General features: G+C 42.7%; 1 pseudogene; it reads right to left on the minus strand.

Annotated features, from left to right (window-relative positions):
• Positions 1-2,056: 2,056 nt before the first annotated feature.
• Positions 2,057-2,173, minus strand: LOC124614645 (annotated as a pseudogene).
• Between the last annotated feature and the right edge of the window lie 5,533 nt (positions 2,174-7,706).

The raw sequence follows: 7,706 nt of genomic DNA on the forward strand, positions 1-7,706 counted from the left end.
TTCTTTGTACCTATGTTTTCCTTCCCAACTTCTGTGATGGCCCTTTTTAGACATGTCCATTCCTCTTCAACTGTACTGCCTACTGAGCTGTTCCTTATTGCTGTATCTATTGCCTTAGAGAACATCAACCATACCTTGTCATCCCTTAGTACTTCTGTATCCCATTTCTTTGCGCATTGATATTTCCTGACCAATGTCTTGAACTTCAGCCTACTATTCATCACTAATATATTGTGATACGAGTCTATATCTGCTCCGGGGTACGGCTTACAATCCAGTCTCTGATTTCGGGATCTCTGCCTGATCACCATGTAATCTAACTGAAATCTTTTCCTATCACCCAACGTTTTCCAAGTATACCTCCTCCTCTCGTGATTCTTGAACAGAGTATTCGCTATTACTAGCTGAAATTTGTTACAGAACTCAATTAGTCTTTCTCCTCTCTCATCCCTTGTCCCAAGCCCATATTCTCCTGTAACCTTTTCTTCTACTCCTTCCCCTACAACTGCATTCCAGTCTCCCATGACTATTAGATTTTCATATCTCTTTCAAACTGTATTACCCTTTCAATATCCTCATATACTTTCTCTATCTCTTCATCTTCAGTTTGCGACATCGGCATGTATACCTGAACTATCGTTTTCGGTGTTGGTTTGCTGTCTATTCCTATAAGAAAAATCCTATCACTGAACTGTTCACAGTAACACAATCGCTGCCCTATCTTCGCATTCATAACGAATCCTACTCCCGTTATACCATTTCCTGCTGCTGTTGTTATTACCCTATACTCATCTGACCAGAAATGCTTGTCTTCTTTCCACTTCACTTCACTGACCCCCACTATATCTAGATTGAGCCTTTGGATTTCCCTTTTCAGATTTTGTAGTTTCCCTAGCACGTTCAGTGAACTACTAATAAAAAATAAGAATCAGTACAGAAACCCATAGCAACCGGAACATCGACATGCAAAACAAAACTGCTACGAACTTATGCACCAATCTAATAATATCAAATGCCATCAGAACAAGGAAGAACTGAGACTAAGACATACCGAAGAAAAAGTTTCCTTGGCCAGTGTAACTGAACATATCTCGGGATCTGTTTGAGATAAATTTTAACAATATTTGGTACTAAGTTGTTGTTGTATTATTCAGTCCGAAGATTGCCTCAAGATTTGTTCTGTCAACCGAGCCCTCCTTTTGGTGAAGCTGTGATATAAATTTCTTTGCTCCTCAATTCTATTCAAAGTATCTTCGTCAGGTATGCAATCTGCCCTTCTAATCGACGGCGTCCTGCCGTAGCACCACATTTCATATTGAAAGGGTACAGTATCGCCCGACATTGAAAATAGGTACAACATTCTTCGTTATTCTTGTCAGAACAACATATTTTTTGTAATAATAACGCAATTTCACTTAACACACCGAAGCCGAATACCAGTATAGGAAAGAATGATAATTTATTTATTTAATTGATCACATGTGCACTCCCACAAAATAAATCCCTACATCCAGGTTGGTGAGATCTGCAAAATGAATGAATGTATGGTCGTCTGCTAACCGCAGATAGTGAATGTGCAATATATGATCATCTTTGAGACGGTCCTTTGGTCACCTTTGGTGGAACCAAAGAGATGAAATTTACTTGAGCTTTAAGCGCCTTAAATGTGGCTGACCAATACGGTAGCATGGTGCTCCCCCACCGCAGCGGAGGTGCGAGAAGACCTGAAGAATGGCCATGTTTCAGCACTCTGGCGCTGGATCTTGTGTTGGTAAGACCTGTCCTAAGTGTGCTCCGTAAAGACAAAACAGTGGAGAAAATGGTATGCATGTGAAATACTTAAGAGTTGCACTTGCACTCCGTCTTCAGGCCACAAGTGGCCCATCAGGACCATCCGACCGCCGTTTCATCCTCAGTTGAGGATGCGGATAGGAGGGGCGTGTGGTCAGCACACCGCTCTCCCGGTCGTTATGATGGTTTTCTATGACCGGAGCCGCTACTATGCGGTCGAGTAGCTCCTCAATTGGCATCACGAGGCTGAGTGCACCCCGTAAAATGGCAACAGCTCATGGCGGCTTGATGGTCACCCATCCAATTGCCGGCCACGCCCGACAGCGCTTAACTTCGGTGATCTCACGGGAACCGGTGTATCCACTGCGGCAAGGCCGTTGCCAAATGCTTAAGAGTAGTTTGGAATAATTATTTCTCTATTTCAGGAAATTTTGGGGGGATAATTAAATGACAGGTAGTTAATATTAAGGGGATCGTAGTAATCTTCGGAAGTGACCAACGGTCACAGTGAAACCACGTGTAGCAATAAGTTGGAATACTTGCGAGTGCTAGTACTAAGATGGAATACTTGCGAGTGCTAGTACTAGCTTGAAATACTTCCGAGTGCTAAAGTTTAGCTGAATTACTGGCGTGTGTACTATAAGTTGGAAATATGTAAGAAATGGCGTGTGCAGGAGTTGAAATTAGAGACGAGTACTTCCACGTGGTGAGTATTGTGTGAGTCTCAATCTGTGTATGAGTCGAAAGATATAGTGAAGTACTCGTTCATGGTATCAGTTGAGGACTCGCGTGTGTGACGAATATGTTCTTAATATTACTTTGCGTGTTACGTTTCCGTGTGACGCTGGATTCAAACTCTAATACTCTGAGAGTGAAGCAAGGTGAGTCAGCCGTCTGTCCAGCAACGCCACTTGGCTTGCATTGCGCAGGAAGACGTGCATATATCCTCCAGAGTTCGTAGCAGGAAAGAAAAATTACGATTGGGGCAGTGTCGTGTGAACCTGGGATGAATACTGATTGAAGTGGGAAAGCTGAAAGTGATGTGATTCTAACGTTGTGACTATTCTTTGTTTTGTATTGTATGTTGCCAGTGTGATGTATTTCATGAAATATAAGTAAGTGTGGTTTGCATGGGAGAGTAGCAAGATAGGTTCAGAGGCAGTGGGTTATGCATGTTCCTTTTTGTACCGCTCGGTCTGGAGTAAATTTTCTTGATGATGGGTGTGAGAGTCGAAGTGTGAGATATAGCAAAAGATCCACCATCCTATCCAGAAAGTGCACTGTAGCGTTAGATAATTACGAGACCATAAGATAGAGAATCACCGATGTACAGCCATGCCCACTGGGTGGAGTTTCTCATGTGTAATCATCGTATGAAAATGTAATAATAGAATAATACAATTTATCGGAATAAAAAAATATAGTGAAAAGAAAAAGAGTGATGGCCTTGTTCTTCGAATAGTGTGTAGTCATGATATCCAGAATTTATAATGTGTGCGCCATTTACATTCAGTGCGATGGCCACGTGTTGATCAAAGCCGTTGAGTAAGAAAGAAAATGTGGTAATGCCAGTGCGTAGTGAACAATCAGAGTTGTGTAAATTATTAATAGTCAGATGTGCGTTATCCGTTTCCGTTGCGTAATATTCCAACAGGAGAATAATTTGTAGCTTAATTGTGGGTACTTGAGCTTACAATCAGTCATTGATGTTTTGCGATAAATAAGAATAAATCCACTCGCTTGGCAGACCACTCATGTTGCAGGCCTGACTGCTTGATGCCACAGTATGAGCAAGGCATGTGGGTGCCTCTCAATATGAGGGGCAATTCGCAAAGTATTTTACGTCAAACACAGTCCAGAATATGGTTTTAAAATTGATATTTCAGTTTCACATAGTTCTCTTGAGAGTGTGATTACATCATGAAGTAAAATTTCTGTTATCTTTATAGCCAAACGGTTAAATGTCTGTGACATGGTGTTGCATCTTTATGCGTGTTCCGGTATTCGTATCCTCTCTGGTCACACAATAAAAACGTATTGGCCTCTCATTTGTTAAAACAATGATAATATCGAGAGGAAGTATAAGAGTTTTGAAAAAATTAAAGTCGTACAGCCTTGTTGTCTGAGCATCCCAGAGGGTTACATTCAGCTATCCGGTTGTTAATGTTTTATGTCTTCGCTCACAATGACATCTGTCCTTCACAAAGTGAGTGTTATGTGTTAAGTTTATTTATTGATTGAAGGTGGCTTTGGTGAGTGAGTGCTTAGTTTAGTGCCGTGTTTCATTTGTTGGCGATTAAAGAGAGATGGTGAAACCTGTTGCCAGCACTTGGCCTACTCTTTTCTAACAGAATTAATGGGAGGTGGAGGGGGAAGGTTGGTACAGAGACTAATGTCTCCATCCCACAGTAATCAATATCAACAGTCTCAAATATACTGATGAGCCAAATCATCATTGCCCACCAAGAGACTGAATGTCGCTCGGTGAATGTGGGCGCGTGACGCGGAGCAGAGACGAGTGGCGAATTATTGAAGAAATGACGCGGGTCGCTGTGGGGAATTCTCCTGAAATAAACGTCTGTGACAAAACGCAGATTCTTATGGATCTGCGTCTAGGAACAAGCATCTCGGAACGGCTAATATGATCGGCTGTTAACGAGCTACCGTCGCAAACATCTGCGGAAAGTAGCTGAAGCATGATGGGACCTCGAGTGGGCGACATGCTCTTGGACGTCCGAGGCCCATCACACAACACAGAGGTCGGAGACTCGCCGGCTCTGTAAAGTGGGCTTGGCGTGAATCTGTGGCACATCTGACGTAGTACCATGTTGGTGCATACACAAGTGTTTTGGAACACACTGTTCAGCACACGTTGTTAAACATGGCTCTCTGCAACAGACGATCTCTGCATGTTTCCTGTTGACCTAACCAACTAACTAACTCCACCCGAACGGACCATGAAGATCCGGCGGTACCGACCGTCCACCGAGTCATCCTCATCCCAAATGCGTCACTGCACTCGGATATGGAGGGGCATGCGGTCAGCACACCGCTCTCCCGGCCGTATGTCAGTTTACGAGACCGGAGCCGCTACTTCTCAGTCAAGTAGCTCCTCAGTTTGCCTCACAAGGGCTGAGTGCACCTCGCTTACCAACAGCGCTGGTCACCCATCCAAGTGCTAGCCCAGCCCGACAACGCTTAACTTCGGTGATCTGACGGAAACCTGAGTTACCACTACGGCAAGGCCGTTCTGTTAACCTAACGGCATCGTCAGTCACGATTTGCAGTGGGCGCGGGATAATCGAGACCAATTGGAAACGCGTCACTGGTCGGATGAATCACGATTCTCGTAACTCCGGGTCGATGGTCGTCCCCAAAGACGCCGTCATCCAGGCGGACGTCTAATCTAAACATGCACCGCATCGCGTACGCATGTCGGTGGGGCAGTATTATGATAAGGAGAACATTTAGCTGGGTTGCCGAGAGATCAAAGGTATCACAGCATCACAGCTGTCGACTACCTGAACGTTACTGTGGACCGCTTGCATCCCTTCATGCCTGATGTCCTCCTACGATGATGGCGTCTTCAAAGAGGATAACTATTCGTGTCACAAATAGTCCAAGCATTACAGTAAAGTGATTGCAAAATTATTACCTGAAAACAAAAAATATGGGTGGATAGGAAATTATATTTTAGATAGAGGTTCTTTTTCGTAAAACTCGATCCAAGATGGCAAATATGGCCAAAACATACGCGAAGTTGCAGGAGAAAACTTACTTTAAATAAATGAAAAACACTCCTCCCATCGAAAAATGTTAAGGGAGAAAGTTGCAGGCTTAGAAAGATCTATCGATGTCTACCTCACGTTACGAAATATATCAAAAAAACGTTAAAAATCGGGTTCCCAACAATTTGTTAACGTTCACATTCCTATATTTGTTATTTACCGTAAGTACAGCCAGCGGTAAATCAAAAAAGTGATCTTCCTTTCTACATAGAGAAACACTGGTAGCAAAAACCTTTGGAAACGATTTGAAATCGGTTCTGGGCAAGTTAAATTACATTAAGAGCAGGTCATTCAAGTCAAGGCTTTAAGCTCAAATTGAGACGAGCTAGGAACACAGTACTGCAACCTCCTCCTCCCTACAGAAACCAACTGGCTACACCCATGGAGAATACTTACTCGTGTATATGAATTTATGAATGCAGTGCGGCATTTATTCGAGCAGTAAAACAAAACCGAGTTTGTGGGTGGATTACAACGCGAGCTCTGGAGTACAAAGCTTTCCTTTTTTATTTATTTGGAATACTCAACGAGTCTTACATGGTAAGGCTGCAAGTCTCCTTATCGTCACAGACAAAACTGCAACCTTAAGAGATAAAGCCGAAGCATCGTTGGGAAAAACAAAATAAAGCAAGTCTGAATTGTTTCCATTGACATGTAAACGCGCAGTTAATAACAAAATACAAACATTGGTTCACGATAATTTAGTGCAACTGAAACAGAGGTTGGATGCATGTTTTCCAACACCATATATAAACCAGTACGAGTGGTTAACAAATCCCTTCGCGCTTTCCAGTACCTGTGAACCTCAACTTGTTAAGAGGTAGGCAGTGGCAGATCTGAAGAATAATCGCAATTTAAAACTTAAGTACCAAGATTAAATTTATGCAACTTCTGGATTTATATTCAAGAAGATTACACTCATCTAAATAAAAGAGAACTCATCGTTTTGCTGCAGTTATTTACAATATATCCGTTCATTTTCTATGATGACCAGTAAAAAGCAGTTAAAAGTGGAAGTTTGAGAAAGTTAGATAAGGAAATGGGTGTGAATTTGTCACAAATCCGAGTTAATATAAGACAGTGGTAATGCTCATCAGGCCCACGTGACTCTCTGAATTTATAATAATATTGAAACGTATTGTACCTGTAAAAAGTTGTTTTATGCGTAATTATACTGCCCTTTGGAACGAAATATAAGAAGTAACATATTTCTCAAAATATCATTTGTTACAATAGGCTCTCCGTTATTAATATTAGTGAAAGGGTGTCTCGTAAAACTGTATATACGTGGGACCTTAAATAAATAATGCAACATATTTGTCTTTCTAAAAGCAGATTGGTTTTATTCATGATTCCAATACACCATACTATACCCCACTCTTCTGGCTACAAAACGCTATTTTTCAACATAATATCTGTAGTGTTGGCAGAAGAGCCAACACTGTTTTTCTAGAGGAGGCCGAAATGCACGCGTTTGATTACACGCTGACTGGCGTGAGGTCTGGAACAGGACAATATCTTGAGAATTGCAAATAAAGTAAGTAGTTGATATAATACTTAACTTTAATCCACAATTGTAGAACATCGCTCTTGATGATACATGCTTCACATAATAAATATAAATTGAATACGGCGCCTTGCTAGGTCGTAGCAAATGTAGCTGAAGGCTATGCTAACTATCGTCTCGGCAAATGAGAGCGTATCGGTCAGTGTAGCTTCGCTAGCAAAGTCGGCTGTACAACTGGGGCGAGTGCTAGTACGTCTCTCTAGACCCGCCGTGTGGTGGCGCTCGGTCTGCTATCACTGACAGTGGCGACACGCGGGTCCGGCGTATACTAATGGACCGCGGCCGATTTAAAGGCTACCACCTAGCAAGTGTGGTGTCTGGCGGTGACACCACAATATTAGTTCAGACCTTTTGCCATCTTAGTGTGAGGACTTTAATGCCTGCATCGTACCACTCTGCTGGTCGACGTCGGAGCCACCGTCCTACTGCGTCGGTAACACAGCTTTCCGCGGAGTGCATCCTCCGTTGGGCTGAACAGATGGGAGTCGGAAGGTGCGCTGGGCTGTACGGTGGATGAGAAGCAACAGTCAAGCGAAGTTTTGTCAGCTTCTCCGAGTGCA

The sequence above is a fragment of the Schistocerca americana genome, chromosome 4, assembly GCF_021461395.2.
Source record: "Schistocerca americana isolate TAMUIC-IGC-003095 chromosome 4, iqSchAmer2.1, whole genome shotgun sequence".
Lineage (NCBI taxonomy): Eukaryota > Metazoa > Arthropoda > Insecta > Orthoptera > Acrididae > Schistocerca > Schistocerca americana.